The sequence below is a fragment of the Panicum virgatum genome, chromosome 3N (assembly GCF_016808335.1).
Source record: "Panicum virgatum strain AP13 chromosome 3N, P.virgatum_v5, whole genome shotgun sequence".
NCBI classification, from domain to species: domain Eukaryota; kingdom Viridiplantae; phylum Streptophyta; class Magnoliopsida; order Poales; family Poaceae; genus Panicum; species Panicum virgatum.
Genome location: NC_053147.1, coordinates 28,672,141 through 28,679,431, shown reverse-complemented (window position 1 = coordinate 28,679,431; position 7,291 = coordinate 28,672,141). Strand labels below are relative to the sequence as shown.

The 7,291-nt window shown below is 43.8% G+C and overlaps 1 long non-coding RNA gene across 1 annotated transcript; it reads right to left on the bottom strand.

Moving 5' to 3' along the window:
- Positions 1 to 537: 537 nt before the first annotated feature.
- On the bottom strand, positions 538 to 3,597 carry LOC120668098. The gene is made up of 3 exons (XR_005672234.1): positions 3,315 to 3,597; positions 876 to 1,752; positions 538 to 768 (listed from the first exon to the last, which is right to left on the bottom strand). It is a non-coding gene; the product is annotated as an uncharacterized LOC120668098 (long non-coding RNA).
- Positions 3,598 to 7,291: the final 3,694 nt, after the last annotated feature.

Below are 7,291 nucleotides of genomic sequence, written 5' to 3'. Positions count from 1 at the left end.
CCCATAATACTCTCCACCACAGTGAGATCTTACGATCTTTATCTTCCGATCATGTCGATTCTCCACTTCAGCTTTGAATAGTTTGAACTTGTCCAATGCTTCAGCTCTTTCTTTCATCGGATAGATATAACCAAAACAGGAGCAATCATCAGTGAAGGTTATGAATAAATCAAAACCATCCACCGATTTGACATTAAAAGGTCCACAAATATCTGTGTGGATTATCTCCAAAATCCCTTGGCTTCGATTAGCGTCTTTCTTAATTTTCTTAGGATACTTTCCCTTAATGCAATCTATGTATTTTTCATCATCAAAAATCAAGGATTGGAGTATATTTTCTTTAATGAGATGTTCAATCCTTCCCCTCGAAATATGGCATAAACGATAGTGCCATAATTTCGATGAAGTCTCATTATCATTTCTTTTACACTTATTATCAGGAGTGGATACAATATTATTGATTGCATCATTTGTGGAAATAAGATAAAGTTTGTCTTGTCGGATGGCAAGACCAACATTATTCTCATTATACATAATTATACATTTCTTATTTCCAAAATCATAACCAAAACCATCATCATCCAAACATGATACAGAAACTAAGTTTCTTTTCATGGACGGTATATATAATACATTATTTAGTTGAAATTTAAAACCAGTATGCAACAAAAGTGTAAAAACACCAACAGCTTCAGCTTCAACTTCAACTCCATTAGCCACTCTGATTTTTCTTTCCCCTTTTCTTAGGGTCATCTTGGTAGCGAATCCCTGCAAGGAATTAGCAACGTGAATGGTTGCTCCTGAGTCAATCCACCATGTATTGGTGGCATAATCAACATACAGGGACTCATCTACAAAAGTAATAAAATCATTACCTTTCTTATTAAGCCACCTTAGAAAACCAATACAATCCTTCTAGAAGTGTCCAGGCTTGCCACAAAAATGGCATCCTTCTTTCTTTTCTTCACTTCCCGCATCTGTGTTGGCATTTTGCTGGGGCTTATTCTGCTGGATTTTCTTAGAACATTGCCCCTTATTTTTAATTGAGGATTTTTATGCTTCATGTATTCATTGGCAAACTTTTTATATTGCCGTTTCTGAGAGGCATGAAATTGACCAACATGTTCAATCCTCTCAGCCTTAAGCCTTTCTTCCTCTTAGACACACATGGCTATCATTTCATCAATGCTCCATTTATTTTCATAGCATTATAGTTGATGGTATATGGAGAAAATGCCGGGGGCAAAGGTGCCATTATAAAATGCACAAAAAAGCCATCAGAAATTTCCATTTTCAAAGACTTAAGTTTAGCAGCAATGTGGTATTTCTTCATAATATGCTCTCTTAAGCTTCCGGTCGGATTATACTTTTCTTCTGCAAGCCTCTTTATCAAAGTGCTTGCATAAATTTTTGAGGAACCTTTGAATTGATCCTCAACTTTCCTAAGATATTCCTTAGCAGTATTTGAGTCCGGAATAGCGCCTCTAATACTTTTAATAATGGAACTTTTAATTATCATGAGGCACTTACGATTTGATGGCTCCCATAAAACCTTTTTATCATTATATTCCTTCAGGAGTGCTTCATAATTTTCAAAGCCCTCCTGAGGCTCTTTAGGAGCGTCATTATTGAGAGCATAATCGAGATCCAGCAGAGCTAAATTGATCTCTAATTTCTCTTTCCATAAAACATAATTGCTCCCATTAAGTGGCTCAATACCGTTTATCAGTCCGGTAATATGAGCATGAGATGCTGCATCCATAAACATAAAGAAAAACTTTAGTGAGCAACATCATAAACTACTTTTATTGATCATATTCAAAACAGCTTTGGCCAGAATTGAGTAAGAACAATAAAATTTTGTGAAAATTATTCATTCATCAGCTTTAGCCAGAAAAACGAATAAAATTCACACTTTATCATATGCCTCATAACTTATTTTATTAATCCAATCCAATCACCTTTGGCAGAAAAGATTGAAAAAAAATAAAATTTTGCGAAAATTATTCATTTATCAGCTTTGGCCAGAAAAATGAATAAAATTCACACTTTAATAGAGACATAAATGATTACAATAAAAAATAAATTGCAGCAGAAACTTGTATTATTAAAAAAATATAAAGCTTACTATTTGCATAGGCAAAATAAAAATATAAATAAAACTTCAATAATAATAATAAAATACCCAATATATGTGCAGCCTAAAAAACAAAACTTCCCTTAAATGGGCTCCAGGCACAAAAACCTGGGCTTGGGCCGAGAAAACCGGTGCCCCGCACCAGCCCATTTGGCCCACAGGGCAGCCGGCCGCCTCACACCGTCGGATCTTAATCCGACGGCTCAGGATGCGCCACGGTGAACAAAAACACCGGCCGCCCCAGCCCCCTGAAAAACCCTAATCTCATTTTCTCTTCCCCTTTCTCTCTCCTCACCCGGCGGCGGCGGGCGAGCCGGACCGCGGCGCGGCGGCGCGCGCGCGGATCGAGGGCGGAGGGGCCGGCGGCGCTGCCGAGCTCCGCTCGCCGAAGCTTCGTGTCGCCTGTCCAGGCGCGTAGCCCCGTCGAGAGCTGCTCGACGACGCCTTAAGGGCCTGCTCGCGCGCGAGCACGAAAGGCCCACGGCGGCGGCCATGCCCGGCAGCGGCCTCCCCAGACGTCAGCGCGCACGAGGGGAGCCGGCGTTGAGCATCTGCGGCGGCGGACTAGGGGCCTCTCAGGGTCAAAAACCCGGAGCGGACACCCACTCAGAGGTGGCGGCCATGGTGATGCCGCAGTCAACGACATCCATGGCGGCCCTAAGGTATGTCCGGCGCTATTCCTTAACTTAGGATTTAGCCTAAGGTTCAAGAAATTTTTGGAAAAACTATGGCTAGGGTTTCATGATTTTGGGTCTAGCAGTAATAAATCATGCAAGAATATGATAAACATCATGAGCATAGGCTTGAATTAAACATAAATCATATAAACAACGAACTAATCATGATGAAAATCATGAACAAAAACTTAAATTAGACATGAACTGCTTATGCAGTGAAAAGATTGAACCATAATCATAATGAATTTCATAAATCAAAGCATGATTGTGCTAGATAGAAGTCTAATTGAAGCATATGCAACTTGAATTGCATGAATATTTTCACGGGCATGCACAGAGACATGAACTTTGGGCACTAATTGATCTAGAGAGGCATGAATTACACATGAACAAGGGTCCAAAATGATCTAGCATGGCTTTGGTGCCACTGTTAAATACTCTAGATCGACTAGATTCTAATGAATCACATGTATGTGCATGAAAACATAATGTAGGCTTACTTTCTTTAGATGAAGAACCCATCTAGATGTGTAGATGGTATGTGTGACTCTTCCTAGTGCTTGTAATAGATGAGTTTGATCAGGAATGAATGAGAGGAAATAGATGGTTATCTATTGATCCTGTTCATCTCTTCTATTTATACTATTGTGCACTAGGGGAACCAACACCAAAACAATTGGCCATTGCCCACTGATCATAGGCAAAACCATTTGAGACTCAAATGGTTTTTGGCAAGACTTAGGGCCTAAGTTTTGACTAAACTTGAGGGCCAAGTTTCTAGCAAAACTTTGTGTTTCAATGGTTTTGATCTCAACCTTCAATTTATGTTTTATCTGATGAGATCAATTCCAACAGCCTGGTCCTTTGTTAACCGCTCGCTCAACTTGCCCTCGTGGCCATCGGAGAGGGCTTTTGTGCGCTCCACGCGCGTCAGAATTTAAGATGGGTTTTCTGCGCAACTCAGCGCCGGCACCACCAAATCGAGGGCTTTTCCTTTCCGGCGGAGGCGTAGGGGGGCGGGCTTTACGACGGCGAGTGCTTGTGTGCGAGGGAGCTCCGGACGCTGACACCTCACTCGAGCAGGCAAGGCAGGGCCTGTTCGGTGTACAGTGTGCTTGCTGGTAGTTGCTGCTGGATCCCGGTACATATTCTATGGTTCCGAAAGGAATCTGTCTTGGTTTCCTATTGCGGGGAGGAGGATAATCTTGGCCAGCTGCTTTGATTGTTAGCAGGCAGCTTGTTAGGATCGGATGCGCACCACAAATCGAACTTGGCAAGCGTTGTTTAGGAGCGAATCAGTTGGGTCAGGATCGATTAGGAAGCACAGTGGATTGCGCATGTGGTGAGCAGTGTGTGAACGGTAGATTCCTGCTTCAAATGGGAGAAGAGTAATAGCAGCAGCTGGTACAGTGGTACTATCATCTTCCACTCCTGTTGATGATAATCTGTAGCGGAAAACTGCTAGGATTGTTGTATCCTTATTAGTACAGGTACAAGATATAGGAATCGCAAAATGGTACACACCTTTGATTTGTCCGTCAATTTATACGAACTGGTCGGTGCATACAACTTAACAACATCAATTTATACGAACTGGTCGATGTATACAACTTAACAGTTAACACACAGAAAACATCCGCGGTTACAGTACATGCCGGCGTCACCATCCAATCTTACCCCAGCGCTTACATAACCCGCCGGGTCTCGGCAGAACCTCACCCACTTACAGCCGCGGAGCTCCACGCGTCACGTCGGGGGCTATGCCGCCGTCGCGCGGCGCGCGTCCAAGTGTTTGGGCCGACGAGGCCCCTGTGGGGGTCCCGTGCCCCCTCGCTTTAGTCGCCATCGGCGTCACGGAGCTCGAGTACGAACCGGAAGAGCGCCGGCGGGAAGCTGACACGCCTTGGCGATGAGGAACCCGTCGCCATCCCGGTGCCCGGCCGGAGCGGCGCGCGAGCGCTTTCGTGCCACGGGCACGGGTGCGGCAAGGGAAAAAAGGGAGGAGCGGAGCGGTCGCCCTCAGATGCCGCGCGATCGGTCAGGACAGGAGCTTCGTGTCTCGGCTCTGGGAGAGCAGGCGTCGGAACACAGGATGGATGGATTGCCAGGAATATGTGCCGCCAGCTTCTTCGAGATCCTCCTAATCTTTTTAGCCCCCACCCACATTGCTGGTTTTTTCGCAGGGTTTCACTTGCGTCTAGCGCGCAGAAGCATCCTCCTTTGGTTTGATTATTCGCGGCGAAAGGCGGTGCCTCTTTCGTCTGAATATTCACTCGCACTGAACTTTCGTGGCTCCGAGTTTGAATCCAAATCCTAGCTGAAAGATACTTGCACTGCATCAATCCCTGCTCATCCAAACACACCTGGCCTGCTGGCCATTGGGCTCGTTACGGCATTCCACGGCTTGATGCTTGCAAACATTTTCCTTACCAAATCTTGGATTTTTCATTGGTCTATTGGGTGTCCAAATCTCGATCGAGTTCCCGTCCCAATTTCTCTTCCACGGAACGTGCCAAGAAAATCCGAGCCGTGGAGGTCACCTGAAGATTGCCATCACCTGTAGTCTGCAGAGGCAGCAACGGGAGATGAAGAGTCCAGCTTTCCGATCTCACTTTCTTCCCAGCTAGTAGCTCCTACCAGTCATTCTGCCATGATCGCGATGTTGACTATTCTCCAAAAAAAAAAGCAGGATGCTGATAGTGCCCTGCACACTCTGCCGATTGGCAAGAGCTAAGCTAAGCTATAAAAAATATTAACCATTTATCTAGACATGGTCCGCCTTGATTTGTTAGTACCACACCATCACCGTTTTGAAACACTGGCTAAGCCCTTGTTTAGTTGCGAAATTCAAAATTCCAAATCTATCACATCGAAAGAGAATCTTAAATGCATGAAGTATTAAATCTAGATGAAATAAAAAACGAATTGCATAGTTTGCTTGTAAACTGTGCGACGAATCTAATGAGTCTAATTAGACTATGATTAGACACTAAATTACTATAGTAATTGCTACATTACACATGCTCTAATGATGGATTAATTAGACTCATTAGATTCGTCTCCTAGTTTACAGACAAGTTCTGTAATTAGTTTTATAATTAGTTTATGATTAATACTTCAAATGTGCAAAGATTTCATTTCAAAAAGTTTGCGGGCTCAACTAAACAAGAGCTAATTTTACTAGAAACAGCTTCAGTGCTCCGAAAAGCACAAGATCAGCACGCAATGCGCGGCAATGGATGAGAAATTTGCCTTGTTTTCCTCCGAATAAATGTACTGGGAGGAAGGTTCTTGCAGCTCGGAAACTGACATGCACTGATTGCCACCCAAGAAAAAAAAAAGCCTGTGATTAACTGCACACGCAACAGTGGACGGCTAGATGCTTCTCTTCTTTTTTATCACAAGCACGCATGACTATTCACGATCAAGCCTGCAACTCGATCAAGCTCACTCACCCATCAAAAGATTTCGCGCTTTGAGGGGCTCTTCACGTGGCATCGGCGATCCGCATTGAAAGCGAAAACAAACAGCCTGTTCGGCTCATCAGTTCTCGGCTTGTTTCGGCTTATTTTCTCTCACATAATACTATTCATTCTAACAGCCGAACACTATTCATCAGATCAGCCGAATAGCCTGAAAGTGCTCAAGTGGGGAGGCTTTGGCTTCAGCATTACTCTGAAGGAATGCTCGTCTTTAGATGTGGTGGTAGTTTCTTGAAAGTTGTATCTGATTCTTCGCTAAATTACTTTTGTTTGAATGATTCATTATTTAGTCACAAGACAATTTTTCTGGCGAATTAACCTGGTGTTGCACGTTTCTGTCGTTTTAACAGTAAATTATTTAGCATTATTTAAATGTGGGGGTGAGCTTAGTAATTGGGTCACTTACATTTGTATATAGGTCTGATAAGAATCGAACATATGATCTTCGCGTGGTTCGGTGACGATAAGATAACATGTAAGATTTGTTGGTACTTACTCTGCTGTTCTCAAATGAAAAGATAATTTACTCTAGGGACAAGAGTTGCGCCGATGTAACCATCGGATTTAACAGCGCCAAATTCAGCCTCGACAAAGGGGGGCAGAGCTTTATGCCTGCATACATTCACCCCTGCTTTGTTGTAGCTAGGGCGAATCAGCCGTACCATCTGCCCGTCACATATGACAGCACGGTCTGGCACTGTGAATTACTGACGCGCACTACGCTGTTGTTCTTTTTCTTCTCTCTCACTCTGAAGATTTGATGATGAGCTCTAGGCAGATTTGAAGTGTTCAATCCTTTTGCATTTTCAGACGCGACGTTCAACAAGAAGTTCGCTTTGTGACTTACAGTGCATAGAGCACAATGTGGAGCAGAGCGTCAGAAGATGGCCTTGAGAAAGCTCCCTTTTCCCTTGTTTCAGCAGCACCCTAATGGCCCTGCAGCCCCAGCATCACTGGGCATCGTTTACTCTACCACGGGCCACCGATCCACGGAC